This window comes from Lathyrus oleraceus, chromosome 3 (genome assembly GCF_024323335.1).
Source record: "Lathyrus oleraceus cultivar Zhongwan6 chromosome 3, CAAS_Psat_ZW6_1.0, whole genome shotgun sequence".
Taxonomy (NCBI): Eukaryota; Viridiplantae; Streptophyta; class Magnoliopsida; order Fabales; family Fabaceae; genus Lathyrus; species Lathyrus oleraceus.
In genome coordinates this window covers 362,303,709-362,320,880 of record NC_066581.1, presented here as the reverse complement: position 1 = coordinate 362,320,880, position 17,172 = coordinate 362,303,709, and the positions used below count along the sequence as shown (strand labels likewise).

The following is a 17,172-nucleotide window of genomic DNA, read 5'->3' as shown; positions in this document are numbered from 1 at the left end:
CCTACACAAACTCTTCATGATACTTATAGCATTATCACTTATCAAATAAGTATGGAATTTTTACTGAAAGACATGAATAATCATAATCAAATAAAAATTGAAATTCCTTATCAATTTAACCTGGAAGTACTTCCTGAATGACAATCAAGTTTAAACCAATATGAATTGTAATTCACTTGAATTTTTAGTTCAACAACATTAATAATCTTTTGGCTCAAATTTCACACACACCCAGAATCGCATAAACAACATAAATAATCTTTCTATACTTAAGAAAAATTTCCAATGGACAATCTGAAAAATAAATACTGCCGACTAAAACTTGTGATCATGACATAGCCAAAATTTTGCACATAGTAGATTGATAACCAAGATGCAAAAATGACACAAATATGACAAATTGAGTTCAGAATAAAACCCGGGCAGCAACCAACAAATGGGATTCAAATGACAAAAAGAAGATTTACCGCAAGCTAAGCTGGATGAACTCGTCGACGGATGATGCGAGTTATTTCCGAAGTCTGAAATTCCCTTCATTATCAAGTCCGAACCCACTTCTGCTAAAACTTGATTGGGTCAATTCAAATGACCTCTGTGTTGTTTAACCATGACAGTGAACTCGAATCGCTTCCCCGCCTGCGGTCATATGAAGGATGGTTGTTGTATGTTCAAAGAGACGGACAACAGTCATAGTAAGAGTTCATATAACGGAATGTATGAATTTGACGAGCAAATTAATTTCGGAGTTATGACGACGGTGACTAAAGATTTGTTGGATCTGCGTCGGAAGTCAGTTCTAACCAGAAGTGAGTATTTCACGATGTTAGATCGAAGACTGAAAGAGAAGTGGTTGAGATTTGATGGAGGTTCCGCAGCGTGGTGGTCGGAGTGGGTTTCGCACGGCGTAAGGGAGTGCCGGTGGTGGTCGCCGGTGAATGTGCTTGGAGGAAGTAGCAGTCGTATCGATGGCGGAAGGGGTTTGTGTTTCGTTTTCCGAAAGTGGTGGCATTGGATTCGCGACGGAGGTGTAAAGATGACGGAGTTGGCGTGATGGTCGTTGTGAGGGTGAACCGCGCGGCGGATGGAGGCGAACGGTGGTGATTGGGACGGTCATGGTGAGGATGGGTAGTTTTGCGGTGGTGTGGGTGTGTTTATGTTAAGAGGCGGAAAAAATGGAGAGAGGAGGAATGTGTTGTGGTGGTCGTCGGGTGGAGACGTGGCGGCGAAAGGAGATGGAACGGAGGGTAGCGGTGAAGGGGGAAGACGAAGAGAAAAAGCTTCTCTTTTTCTTTATATTTTTTGTTTTTTCTCCTTTACAGCAGAGAGAGCAGAGAGTCTTTTGTGTGAGAGAAAAAGTGGGCCTTTTTTGAAAAAAGGAACGACCCACCTCTTTTTCTTTTATTATTTTCTCTTTTCCTTTTTTAATATTTTTTTTTGTTACCGTTGGAAGAAGAGAGACTGATAGAGCGGAGTATGGTGATGGAAATGAGGGTAACGTGTGAGAGAGAGGAAACGTGAGGGAGATAGGAAACGTGAGGGAGAGTGATGAGAGAGACATGAGCTGTCAAAAAATCTTTCCCAGATTTTTAATGTTGGTTATTTAAAAAGGGGATCCAATGTTAAAAATATATTTTATTTATTAATATTACTATTACCTATTATTAAAGAAAAATATCTATTAAAAATTCCTAAACAATAATTTTATTTAAGTAATAATAATACTAAAACAATCTCTAATTTGGATACTAAAACAAAAGAAATAAAATGACCGAGTATAAATAGAAGTCGGACGAAAATTTGCTCGAAAAATTAAATCAGACATATTAAAATGATCAGCACAAAATATACTTATTGAAAAAATACAGCGTTTCTTCAAATGCTGAAATAAATTTTCACCGGTTAAAAGGCTCAGACGGGTCAAAACGCAACCGAAACAGTCGCTGAAAAATATAGCGGGCACACCAGTTTAAACTACATGAACCGTAGATTAATAATACTGGCATCTTCAATTTTAATTTTGAAACTTTTTATCTGCTTATTTTGTCCGTACTTGAGGAAATATTCAAGTGATTTGTCTGTATTTTCAATAAATTTATCCTGACTGATATTTCAGGTATTATTCATGATGGAATGCATGTCATGCTGTGCATATGATGCAAATTAAAAATGAAGTAGATTTTACAAAAATTTAAATATGCCCAGACAAAATTGGGGTATGACAGCTGCCCCTATTTCATTATCTTGAACTAGAAGGTAAGAATGACAACAGTCTTAGTACATTCGTAGTGGAAGGTAATTAAATACGAAAAGACCCAAATTTTGTCCTAGGAAACGAAAGGAAGAAAATATAGGAAGAAATGCAGTGAGAAATAGTGAGAGACATTATCCTAAAGTAAAATGGAACATCCAAGACTTTCTGGGATTCGTCAGAACAATATCTTGGACATCACAGTCGAGATACGTTAGTAATGGAATGACATCCCTAGCTAAATCTTAAGACGTTTCCTGGATGCTAGACTAGTATAAAGAAAAATCTGGCATGATACTCTTCATATTGATGAAGCAACATCTCAACAGTAAAAATGAGATTCTTTGTATCGAGTCAAAACAGCATCTTATCTGTTAGAATTAAGATATTCCATCAAGGGAAAGATACCTTAATTGAATCTAAGACTCTCCGAGGATATTAGAGCAGTATCTCTAAAAAGAATCCATAATGAGACTCTTCATATTGATGAAGCAGTATCTCAAACAATAAAAATGAGATTCTCTGTATCGAGTCGAAACAGCATCTTATCTGATAGAATTAAGATATTCCAACAAAGGAAAGATACCTTAATTGAATCTAAGACTCTCCGAGGACACTTAGAGCAGTATCTCTAAAAAAATGAAATGAGACTCTTCATATTGATGAAGCAACACCTCAAACAGTAAAAGTGAGATTCTCTGTATCGAGTCGAAACAGCATCTTATATGATAGAATTAAGATATTCCAGCAAGGGAAAGATACCTTAATTGAATCTAAGACTCTCTGAGGATATTAGAGCAGTATCTCTAAAAAAATCTGAAATGAGACTCTTCATTTTGATGAAGCAGCATCTCAAACAGTAAAAATGAGATTCTCTGTATCTAGTCGAAACGACATCTTATCTGATAGAATTAAGATATTCCAGCAAGGGAAAAAATACCTTAATCGAATCTAAGACTCTTCGAGGATATTAGAGCAGTATCTCTAAAAAATATGAAATGAGACTCTTCATTTTGATGAAGCAGCATCTCAAACAGTAAAAATGAGATTCTCTGTATCAAGTTGAAACAGCATCTTATCTGATAGAATTAAGATATTCCAGCAAGGGAAAAATACCTTAATCGAATCTAAGACTCTTCGAGGATATTAGAGCAATATCTCTAAAAAATATGAAATGAGACTCTTCATATTGATGAAGCAGCATCTCAAACAGTAAAAATGAGATTCTCTGTGTCGAGTCGAAACAACATCTTATATGATAGAATTAAGATATTCCAGCCAGGGAAAGATACCTTAATTGAATCTAAGACTCTCTGAGGATACTTAGAGCAGTATCTCTAAAAAATCTGAAATGAGACTCTTCATATTGATGAAGCAGCATCTCAAACAGTAAAATGAGATTCTCTGTATCAAGTGGAAACAGTAGAATGAAGATATTCCAGCAAAGGGAAAAATACCTTAATTGAATCTAAGACTCTCCGAGGATACTTAGAGCAGTATCTCAAGCAAATAAATGAGACTCTTCATATTGATGAAGCAACATCTCAAACAGTAAAAATGAGATTCTCTATATCGGGTCGAAACAACATCTTATATGATAGAATTACGATATTCCAGCAAGGGAAAAATACCTTAATTGAATCTAAGACTCTCCGAGGATATTAGAGCAGTATCTCTAAAAATATGAAATGAGACTCTTCATATTGATGAAGCAATATCTCAAACAGTAAAAGTGAGATTCTCTGTATCGAGTCGAAACAACATCTTATATGATAGAATTAAGGTATTCCAGCAAGGGAAAAATACCTTAATTGAATTTAAGACTCTCCGAGGATACTTAGAGCAGTATATCAAACAGATAAATGAGATTCTTCAGATAAATGAAGCAGTATCTCAAACAGATAAATGAAGCAGTATCTTGAATATTCGTCTGTTGGGGGAATTTTTAAGAAAGGACTCCTTTTGAGGGAGATTGACTAGAAATGCTCTGAAGGGGGAAAGCTCAGAAGAGACTTTTTAGGGTAACCTCTGCTTGGGGAGCAAAGAAAATGTTGGGAATATCATTATTAATCCTAAAGTTGAAAAATGGTTTGCTGAGAAATACTTCCACAAGCACATGCAGGGAAATAACTTTATTTGGAAATGAGGAATGTCTAAGATATACGTGAATGACCTTGGATCCTGAGATTTTATATTTGAGTTTTGTATGGTGTTCCATTTTATGTGGGAATACCATGCAGGGGATGATGCACGAGATGTATGCAAGTATGCACCTGCTGGGGATATTTAGGATGTGCATGGGAATGTAACTGGTTTTTTTTTATTTTGTATAAGGTTATGCATAAGTATGTTGATGATTGATATGACTGTGTTTTTTTTTTAATTTTCTGTTTGGTAGGAAAACCATGTATGGATGATTCGTGTGATGCATGTGGGAATGCAACTGGGTAATTGGATGTTTTTGTAGGGTTTAATTCTTGATTGCCAATGAGGTTGGACTTTAAATGGGAACTGCCAAATGAGAACTGGTGAAGGAGATTGAACTGCCAGATGAGGACAACACTTGAAGGATATGTTACCAGACGCGAACTGGTGAAAATAATTGAAATGTCAGACGAGACTGAATTTGTTTTTGTTTTTCAGACAAGAACTGAATTTTAAAGTAGGCTACCAAATGAGAACTGGTGAAAATAATTGACTACCAGACAAGAACTGGTATCGAAATATGTGACCTACCAGACGAGAACTGGTATTAAGAGATAATTTACCAGACGAGAACTGGTATTTAGCAAATGATTTGTCGTAAAAGAACTGATTTTTGATATAGTTTGCCAGACGGGAACTGGACTTTGGAATAAGTTGTCAGACAGGAACTGAACTTTGAAATAAATTGCCAAACGAGATTTGGACTTTGAAATAAATTTTCAGGCGAGAAGTGGACTTTGTAATAAATTGCCATACGGGAACTGGGCTTTGAAATAAATTGCCAGACGGGAACTGGGCTTTGAAATAAATTGCCAAACGAGAATTGGACTTTGAAATAATTTTCCAGGCGAGAACTGGACTTTGTAATAAATTTCCAAACGGGAACTGGGCTTTGAAATAAATTTCCAAATGAGAATTGGACTTTGAATTGCCAAGCGATGTTGGGCTTTGGTGTCAGATTTTGTGTTTCAAGGCTTTTTGATGTCAGGTTCATGTTATGGGGGGTTATGCCTGATAAATGATATGATATGCATTGCTTTATGCTAGAGCAAAGCGACATGACTAATGCATGATGATGATTTATGTAATGATTGGAAGGTTTCCAAAATGCCCCTGTGTGGGTATTGGAAGAGAATGTTTTTTTTTTGCAGAAAGGCTTTTGTCTGTCAAAAGGTTATTTTATGGGGTGATAGCATAATTCCCCGACACTCATCTTGAACTCTGCAGTTGATGTCGTGCGAAAAAGGTTTTGCTTGAACTGCTTGAAAACATGGAGAGGACTCGCTCCTGTATGGCTCATCTTGCCTCAATCTGATGGGTCTATGCAAAATGTTTACCTCGAAAGGATTTTGAAAGCAATTGTACCATAATTTGGAGATGGATTGCCCCAGAATTTTGATCCATGAAAGGATTTATCCTTGGTTAACCGACTCTTGGAGCGGTTGACTTTTCTGTGCTCTTGAGGTAGCTTGCCCCAGTATAAGCGTTGAAGCGATTTAACTCACCCTAACTGAACATTGAAGGGGTCTGCCCCTGGCCAACATAACCTCTAGGTGATCTTCCCCAGTTAATAGAATTCTGAGATGATTTACTCTGGATCAAATGATTCTTGAAGTGACTTTCCCCTGATTAACAGATGTTTGGAGATTGTTTAAGACTGGTCAATTCTTGGAGTAATCTTCCTATGATCAATTGATGCTTAGGTGGCATGCCCCATATTCATAGGTTCGGAGGTAGTCTTAATTCTGGTGAATGGTCAAGTTCCACTGGTTGCTCTTTGTTGAAATTTTAATGATGTCGAGTACTGAATTGCAATTAAAATTGTTCACTTATAAATGGTAATTTTAATGCAATATTCATGCAAGTTTTGAAAAAAAATCATTTATTGGAATGATGTGATAGTGTGTGACGAGTGGACCATGAGTCCAAATGTAATGCTAATTTAGCAATTTAAAGTGTGAAAGACACAACGAGAATAATGACATTGATGTTGAATATTAGCAAATCTTTAGGAGTCAGTTTACGCAACTTTTCTGTAATATGCTTTCGGAAATAACCCTGCTTCAATTAGGTCTTTTAAGGGTTGTAACATGGCCTAGTTCACGTTATCGAAACAAAGGATATGAGACTCAAAATTGTTTTTGTACCCACCCTTCTTCTTGATAAACTCCAGTCCTACACTCAGTTAATTCACCATACACATTCAACTTTTAAGAGAGTTTGTAGGTGTAAGCTCTCTTGAAATGACAGACACTTTATTTTGCCCTTCATGGATATTGGTGACCCTTTGATTCTTGATATGGCGGTCACTAAATCTTGTTTTTATTTTGTTGAGGGTTTTTGTGACCTCCTTTGATTTTTGTTTTGATCCCTTACTTTTGCATGGACCGCTTTTTGAAGCTTTAGTCCATCGGGATTGCCCCGGTTTTTGCCTAAGTCTCCTTTTGGGTTATTGACTTAGCGGGCTTTTTTATTGATTCTCTTTTTTAGAATGTGATTGCCAAATCATTGGTCATTGAAGAACAACCGTCATAACTTTTTGATTTTTCAAGGTTCCTTCGACACTTTAGGATGTGTGCGGAGAATGGCATGTAGTTGATCCACATACTGGATATTTCATCTTGTAATTTGAATGCATAGTCAGATTAACTGAACACTACCCTGCCCCGGGTTAAACATAAGGGTTTGTATATCCGAAAGGAACACCTACTTCTAGGCTCGAAGTGTTTGACTAGGGATTAACTCCTTATCTCTCTAGTGTTTGGGAATTTGAAACAATGCATGTACTTCATTAGCAGGATTTTATCCGAAAGCATATAGTAAGCAATTATGGGTATCTTGTTTTCATCGTCCTCCCTCAAATCTTTGCTAAAACAAAAGTTATGGTAAAGAAAAGTGAATGGGAGAAACACTGATGTATTTTTATTTTTGATATAAGAGAAGAAAAATGAGCGAATGCGAGATAATTAATTCAAAACATGCATCATTACTTCATCAATATTACCATTAAAAACAACAATGTTTAAACACAAGCAGCTTTTAACAACAAAGAAACTACAAATGCAAAAATAGAAACAAATCAGTCCAACGATTGCCAATGTTGAGGATGTCTTCCTATCTGAACTACTGGCATTAGAAGATACTCTATGAAATATTTGAACTCATTATGACGAGAGATTAATGTGCACCAACAGGCTTCCTTCTGAAAAGGATATGTACCTTTTGTCGATCAATTGTTGCACTTTAGCCTTGAAAGCATTATAGTCTTCAGTTGAATGCCCTATTGTTCCGGCATGATATCCACATTGCACATTAGGATCATATCCAGGTGGGCATGGTTCTGACAATGGCCTGAGAGGCTTTGGCTCCACCAGCGAGCTTTGAATCAGATATGGCAGAAGTTGACTGTATGACATAGGAATTGGATCAAGAGGAGCATTCCTTCTTTCCAGATTGTTTCGAGGCCTGTGCTGGTTCAGATGCTGATTCTGATGTCCTTGACCACGAGGTCTTTGATCTGTATAAGGAACAGTCCATGGTTGCTTGAATGGTGCTCTAGGCCTTGCCGATTGCCTATAAGGATAACATGGTGATGGAAATGGTGATTGTTGAGAAGGTGAAGAACCATTAGGTATGGCGGGTGCATCGTGAGAATACCCAACATCTGCCATGACTGCATTTGTTTCATCATCTTCTTCCTTTTGGGAATCACTGAGGGATTCTGTCTCGCTAGCTTGGTTGCTCGAGGCGCCTTGGATTCTTCCACTTTTTAGGGCACTCTCAATGCGTTCTCCAATTGTCACTAAGTTAGCAAAGTCTGATGCTGCACTGCTAATCATCCTTTCGAAGTATGGACTTTGCAGGGTGTACCTGAATAATTCCATCAATTCTTTATCTAAGAGTGGTGGCTCAACGCAAGCCACTAACTCTCTCCATCTTTGGGCATACCCTCTGAAGGATTCATTGCTCTCTTTAGATAAGGCTTTCAGCTGCATGCGATCAGGAGCTATGTCCAAATTATATTTTTAGTGCTTCAAGAAGCCGTTAGCTAGGTCCAACCATGTTTGAATGTGACTTCTTTCTAACTTCATGTATCAACTCAATGATGCCCCGATCAAACTGTTCTGAAAACAGTGAATCATTAGCTTATCATCGTGGGCATGAGAGGTCATTTTTCGACAAAACATCACCAAATGGTGCTTTGGACAGCCATCCCCTTTGTACTTCTCAAATTCCGGTACTTTGAATTTTGGGGGTATAACCAGGTCAGGTACCAAACACATGCCTAAGGCATTCAGTTCAACCGTATCTTGCCTTTCTATGGCCTTGAGTCTCTTCTCTAGCATGTGACATCTTTTAGCAATCTCATTATCTTGTGGTTGTTCAACATTAACCACTAGGCTTGTTCCATGGGAATCTGGCACGGAGAATGCAAAACGGTGATACTCAACAACATCATGACGTGAGGAATCCTGAACAACATGACGTTCTTGTACAGTAGAGTTATCAACTGGGGTTTGCACAAGCTGAGGTTTGTTAAGACCATTTATTGTAGCTAGCATAACATTCTCAACAACTGCAGTCTGATGAATGTTGTTTTCCTTTTTTGCTAAAACTAGCATAGCTTCCACAAGTTGGTATAGCTGATTTTTCATCGAGTCCACATCTCCTCTCAATGCAATATGGCTTTGCTCCAACGGATCCATAATCTTTCAAGAGTTACTTCAAGTCTGATATGAGTGTCGGGAAATCAACTGCAGGTTATGGATGAAGGGTGTGTGAGTTTTTTTTGTATATATTTTGTATGAAAGGTGATTTGAAATGCATGACGATTGTAGATGTAATGATATGTGTATGAATTGTAGTGACATGTTCAGGATCACAGGTTCAAAGTGTTTTTAGATGGATCAGAATAACGGGTAAATGACAGGTGTCTCTGATTAATGGAACCCCATGGGTGGGTTCTACAGTTGGTAGGTTCCCAGAGTCATGGATATTTCTTGAGAACGTCACTGTCGTGTCGAAGACTCGTCTGACAATAATATCCTTAAGAAGATCTCGTCTAGGTGAGGTCTTCGTATTGTCCCAACAAGGAAGGCTCCATGGGGATTCTACTACACGACTCTCGAGTCCAAGGTTCTAACAAGGTTCTCAGAGTCATAGATCGAGGTTGGAAATATTACTCTAAGATAGTAATACGTCCAAGGGATCTCATCTAATTGGGGCTTTCGTATTAACCCAACAAGTCTGAAACTTCGTAGGTTAATACTACATAACCGCCAGATAGAGTGGGTTAAAAGGTCCCTAGAGTCATTGATCCAATTTGAAAATACTATCGTCGTGACGAAGACTCGTCGGACAATAATGTCTAAAGAGAATCTCCTCTAGGCGGGGTCTTCGTATCGTCCCACAAGGAAGACTCCTTGTGGGCGTCCACTACGCAACCACCAACTTAAACTTACAGTTTTTCTCAGACTTGGGTAGAGAGTCTATCTCACAAAGTACCACTAACAGAGATCCCCAAATAAGACACAGTCAATAAACCACAACACAATAATTACAACAGAATAGTAACAGAATAAAAATAACAAACAAACGAACAAGATTAACACACAAATACAAAAACTGAACTAAATTAGGCTTCACTCTCTTTTGCTTGGAGCTAGTCCCCACCAGAGTCGCCATCTATCGCATCTCGAAAAATACGATTCCTCGCGATGGTCGCGGAAAAATTTAATGTTCGAACAGAGTCGCCACCGAACTTTATTTATCCCAATGAAGGAATAGGAAAATATCGATAAAACCTTTTGAATAATAGAATAATGGTCGTCGCAACCATATTTGGGTTCGGGAGTTTATTACGCAAGGGGAAGGTATTAGCACCCCTCACGTCCGTTGTACTCAACAGGAACCTTTTAGTTCTAATTTGTGTTTCGAGTGTTAATTCAAGTTTGTTTGTTATCTTTGGGTTATAAAATATTGAAAATAGAAACGGATGAGAACCTCAGAAAGGAGAAAGGGGAGGTTTTTTATTAGCGTGCTCGCGAAGATACAACAATCTCCTGCCTACGTATCCTTAAATAAGAAAATCAGAGCATTCGTAGTTCGGGGAACTACGGTTGGTTGGTGTTTTTTAATGGACAAATATTTATATCGCATCCTAAAGGCTAAACGTTGGCTTGTCTACTCTCGGCGGAGGCTTAAGCACTGGTTTGTTATGCGCATTAGAAAGGATTAAATGGTGTTCTCTTGAAAAAGAGTTTAGGTCACACGGAGATGAAAATTTGGATTAATATGTTGGATGTTTTGATTAGTTGAGATGTTTTTGGTTGGATGAGGATCACTCGGATAGTCGAGTAAGACAACTCGTATCCTAACAGTCGGGAAAGGGAGTAGAAGACTCCAGACCGCTTTTTTTTCATCCTAAATTATAAAAAGCATTTGATAGTAGTTAAGGTGTTTTGAAAGGATGAAGAATACTCAAATAATTAAGTAAGACAACTTGTATCCTAATAATCGAGAAACGGAATAGAAGACTCTAGAATGCTTTCTGTTTCATCTGAATATTTATGAAAATAAGGTTGTATATGTTTGACATATTTTAGAATGAACGACTGAGTAAAACAACTCATATCCAAGCATTTGAGAAGAGGAATTGAAGACTCAAGACCATCTCCCTTTTCATATAGTTTATTATGAAATGATTTGATTAATTTATTAATTTGCGGAAAAATGACAATTGTTCGACTGACTGAGTAAGAAAACTCGTATTCAAACAATTGAGGAGAGAAGTTGAAAATTCAAGTCATCTCCCTTTTTATTTTGTTATTATGAAAATAATTTGATTTAATCTTGGTTTGGAAGTTTGTAGAGAAACGAAAATTATTTGACTAACCAAGTAAGAGAATGTGTATTCAAATAATCAAGGAGAAAAAATTGAAAACTCAAAGTCATCTCCCTTTTCATTTCTTATTATTGTAAGAATGTTTTGATTTGCTTAAGTGGATTAGACATGACGACAATTTGACTAACCGAGTAAGAGAACTCGTATTCAAATAATCGAGGAGAGGAGTTGGAAACTCAAAACCATCCCCCTTTTCATTTCCCAAATGAAATGGTATTTGATTGTGATTGGATACGTTAATTTCATTTTGAATGAAAATACTCGGCATTGGATCGAGGTTTTAATTTGGTGTTTATGAATGAAATGAATTTTATTTAGTGAACCGATCATCTAATCGACCAATTAACGATTGACTAGGTCTCATTGTAAGAAAGCACAAGAGTAAGCTGTATGAGATTGATGACGATGCTTTAAAAGCGATCGACTTACAAAGGTGTTTGAAAATGGACTTGATATTAAATCGAGAAATATGTTATCTTAATGGTTTAAAGTGATTTTGAAATTGGTTTGGATTGATGATGAAATTGAATTGATCTTGGTTTAGAAATGATTGAAACGATTGTAAAATAAATCGACCAATGTTTAATTACCAGAGTTAATTTATTAAAATTCGATTAAAATGATTAATTTCATTAATTAAAACTAATTATCAAAATTATTTAATAAAATAATAAAGTTAATTAAAATTAATTAATCAGAATTAAACTAATTAAGCGAAATTTTAATCAATTAATCGATTTAATTTAAAAAATAGAAATACGTGACGACGTTAATTTTAAAAATCAAATCGAGTCGGCTACTATGTGCTCAAACCGGTTATGGCGAAATGACAATAGAATTAGTGCCATACGCGATATCATAACATGGTGAAATATTCTATTTATTTATTGTGACTTTGGTGGTATATCGTCATAAAAATGCCGAACCCATGGATAAAAAGAATTAGATTTTATTGCAACAAAAATGAAAGAATCTATCCCAAGCATTGTTCACCATCAATGTGAAAAAATTGATATAAAAAGAGACTACAATTTTATTTGGTAAATACCTCAAACCTGAATAAAAACAAAGTAAAAACAAATTCTAGTAAATAAGTAGCTAACCCCATAATTAACCCATTAGCAAACTTTTAACTCTAAACAACAGTCGATCATGATAATTAAAATAGAACAATCATTATTAAGTAGTTGGCAAGTGGAAACACATAAGTGTTAAGCTATCCGTCCAGCCTGGTTATAACAAACGGCAGTTTGGAATACATACGTTCGGAAAAAATCCAATTCAACATCCTACACAAACTCTTCATGATACTTATAGCATTATCACTTATCAAATAAGTATGAAATTTTTACTGAAAGACATGAATAATCATAATCAAATAAAAATTGAAATTCCTTATCAATTTAACCTGGAAGTACTTCCTGAATGACAATCAAGTTTAAACCAATATGAATTGTAATTCACTTGAATTTTTAGTTCAACAACATTAATAATCTTTTGGCTCAAATTTCACACACACCCAGTGTAACACCCTTCTAAAATACCCCAAATATTTAATTATATAGCAATATATCAATCAGAGTAATTATGCAATTAAGGGTGTCACACAATCATTTCACACCATTCACCAAATAACTGTCATGCTCTTTTATTAATTCAGAACATAAAGCATTTGCACAATACGCAGCGGATAGAAATCAAATCAATCATGCAAAACATGTAACACATTACATGTAAAATTATTCAACAAGGTAAAACATCCCGTCCCGATGTTACATCTATCAGAGCATGACCCACTAAGGAGACTACACTAGACTCCAAGCACTAGCTTCTACTCAATCACTGCTCGTTACCTGAAAAATAGTTGTAAGGGTGAGTTCCTCAGTCGATATAATAAGCATTATAAAATATCATGTAATGCTAAGTAAATAACACATTAATCACCCTAATCATATCACACATTCGGTAACGGCACATCAACTCAAATGGCATACTCAATACCAACACAATTCATACTCATACCCAATGCCAACACAACACACGTATAACATTGGAATACATCCATTCATATTATACGTCATACATACATTATGCAATGAGACTCCATGCATGCGGTACCGACTATTCGTGAACATATAGTTCACCTCACCGATCAAATCCAGATACGGCTACCAAGCCCACTAGTCCCACTCATTTGAGACCTAGTGACTCACTCACTAATTCCTCACCACGGGAATTAGCTACCACCAACTCACTAATTCCTCACCACGGGAATTAGCTACCACCATAAAGACTACAATATGCATGCTAAATCACCTAGCAATGCCAACTCATCAACAATAATCCACAATGGACATATGCTCACACTCTAAACCATAAACAGTCCATTCACAATTGCATACATAACATATACATTCACAGCATTATGCATACCATCATACATTCATCAACACACGTATCAAAACATCATATCATGTCAAATAATTAATCACAGTATTAGCACACTCCACTAATACCTATACTGCTCAAAACAGCGGGAATTAATCCCTATTACATCATACGCCAATATAGGCCAACCACCAATTATGCACACATTATTCAAATATTAATTTTTCCAATTTCCAACAGTGTTAACCGGTTAACCCCCTGGGTTAACCGGTTAACGCAGACAGAACACGTTTCCTGGCCAATTTTAACAGTGTTAACCGGTTAACGCCCTGGGTTAACCGGTTAACGCAGACAGAACAACAATTTCTCAGAAATCACAACAGTGTTAACCGGTTAACACCCTGGGTTAACCGGTTAACGCAGACAAAACAGCAATTTTTCACAATTCATAACAGTGTTAACCGGTTAACACCCTGGGTTAACCGGTTAACGCAAGACAGAAAGCTGTTCCTGCGCTAACATGAAGCAGAATGCAGAATTATCCGCATTTTCCGCCGTTGGAGGACTTCCGGACCTCCGATTCCGATTCCGTAAAAAGCTATACGTTCGGGAATTCACAACTCACACAAATACAGATTCAATTACAGCTTTAACACAACTCATCCAACACAATTTCTCAGCATTCAACATCCCAATTAGGGTTAATTCAACGGTTTATCACTACCCATTACATGTTAACCCATAATACCCATTAAACGACGATAAACCCCCCTTACCTGAGTTAATCCGGCAATCTTTTAGCCTCAAGCTCTTCTCTTCTCCAACCTTCTTCCTCTTGCTCTGCCTCTTTGCCCTTTTCCTCTTTTCAGCCGCTTCTCTGCTTTCACGTGAAAACTCTTTTTACCAAAAAAAATGGAACCCTTTTTCCTTATTTCCAACTTATATATATTTTCCAATAATTATTATTCCAATAATAATAATAATAATAATCCAATAATTCCAATTATTTAATTAAATTAATAAATATAATATTAACTTAAATTAAATAATTATCTTATTTTTATCGGGGTGTTACAACTCTCCCCCACTAAAAGAGTTTTCGTCCTCGAAAACATACCTCAAGCGAATAACTCCGGATAAGACTCCTTCATCTGACTCTCAAGTTCCCAAGTCACATTGCCACCTGCTGGTCCTCCCCAAGCTACCTTTACCAAAGCAATCTCTTTACCCCGCAACTGCTTCAACTCTCGATCCTCGATCCTCATAGGTGATGTTTCAACAGTCAGGTTATCTCTCACCTGTACATCATCCACTTGGACCACATGCGACGGATCATGAATGTACCTCCTCAACTGAGACACATGGAAAACCTCATGCAAATTCGCAAGTGACGGCGGTAAAGCGATACGATAGGCTACCTCCCCTATCCTCTCCAAAATCTGATAAGGACCAATAAATCGAGGTGTCAACTTCTTCGACTTCAAAGCTCGACCAACTCCAGTTATCGGAGTAACACGGAGAAACACATGATCCCCCTCTTGAAACTCAAGTGACTTCCTCCTCTTGTCGTGATAACTCTTCTGACGACTCTGAGCAATTCTCATCTTCTCCTGAATCATCTTAATCTTTTCCGTAGTTTGTTGAACAATCTCCGGTCCAACCACAACACTCTCACCGGACTCATACCAACATAAAGGCGTCCGACATCTCCTACCATACAAAGCTTCAAACGGTGCCATACCAATGCTCGAATGAAAACTATTGTTGTAGGTAAACTCAATCAAAGGTAAATAACAATCCCAAGCACCTCCCTTTTCCAAAACACAAGCCCTCAAAAGATCCTCTAGTGACTGAATCATCCTCTCAGTCTGACCATCAGTCTGCGGATGATATGCAGAACTCAATCTCAGCTTAGTTCCCAAAGCCTTCTGCAAACCTTCCCAAAACTTCGATGTAAATCTAGGATCTCTGTCCGAAACAATACTCGACGGAATACCATGCAAACTTACAATCTTCTCAATATACAACTCGGCTAATCTCTCTAACGGATAATCCATTCTGATCGGAATGAAATGAGCCGATTTCGTCAATCTATCAACAATCACCCAAATAGATTCAAAATTCTTACTTGTCCTCGGTAAACCAGAAACAAAATCCATACTGATACTATCCCACTTCCACTCTGGAATAGCCAACGGTTGCATTAGCCCAGACGGCTTCTGATGCTCAATCTTCGACTTCTGACAAGTCAAACAAGAATAAACAAAACTCGCAATTTCTCTTTTCATTCCCGGCCACCAAAATAGCTTTTTCAAATCATGATACATCTTCGTAGCTCCAGGATGAATACTCAGGCCACTACGATGTCCTTCCTCAAGAATACTCTTCTTAAGCTCGGTAACATCCGGAATACACACCCGATTACCAAATCTCAAAACACCATTCTCATCAACTCTGAATTCACCACCTTGACCTTGATTCACTAGAGTCAACTTGTCCACCAAAAGCACATCGAATTTCTGACTCTCTCTAATCTCATCCAGAATACTACTCGTCAACTTCAACATTCCCAGTTTAACACTATTGTGAGTACTCTCACACACCAAACTCAAGTCTCTAAACTGCTCAATTAAATCCAATTCCTTAACCATTAACATAGACATATGCAATGATTTCCGACTCAATGCATCAGCCACTATGTTTGCTTTACCCGGATGGTAATTCAAACCAAAGTCATAATCCTTCAGAAACTCTAACCATCTCCTCTGTCTCATATTCAGCTCTTTCTGATCAAACAAATACTTTAAACTTTTATGGTCACTGAAAACCTCAAATCTTGACCCGTACAAGTAATGTCTCCATAACTTCAGAACAAATACCACAGCTGCCAACTCTAAATCGTGTGTCGGATAGTTCCTCTCATGAACCCTCAGTTGTCTCGAAGCATAAGCTATAACCTGCTTATTCTGCATTAACACACCACCCAAACCCAACAATGAAGCATCACAGTAAACCTCAAATGGTTCTGACGGACTCGGTAATATCAGAATAGGAGCAGTAGTTAACCTTCTCTTTAACTCTTGGAAACCTTCTTCACATTTTGAGTCCCAAACAAACGCTTGCCCCTTTCTAGTCAACATCGTCAACGGTAACGCCAACTTAGAAAATCCCTCGATGAACTTCCTATAATAACCAGCCAAACCAAGAAAACTCCTTATCTCAGAAACTGACTTCGGAGCTTCCCACTTAGATACCGCTTCTATCTTAGAAGGATCAACAGCAACACCATCTCTTGAAATCACATGACCAAGAAAACTAAACTCTTCTAACCAAAATTCACACTTTGACAGTTTAGCAAATAGCTTCTTTTCTCGTAGAACTCCTAAAACCACTCTCAAATGCTCAGCATGCTCTTCTTCAGATTTCG

At 37.3% G+C, this 17,172-nt stretch overlaps 1 long non-coding RNA gene across 1 annotated transcript in view; it reads right to left on the bottom strand.

Annotated features, from left to right (window-relative positions):
* Positions 1–244: 244 nt before the first annotated feature.
* The window catches only part of LOC127127696 (uncharacterized), a 36,163-nt gene continuing 19,235 nt past the window's right edge, over positions 245–17,172 (bottom strand). The window contains exon 2 of the long non-coding RNA XR_007805431.1: positions 245–590. This is a non-coding gene — a long non-coding RNA (uncharacterized LOC127127696). The remainder of the gene's footprint in view (positions 591–17,172) is intronic.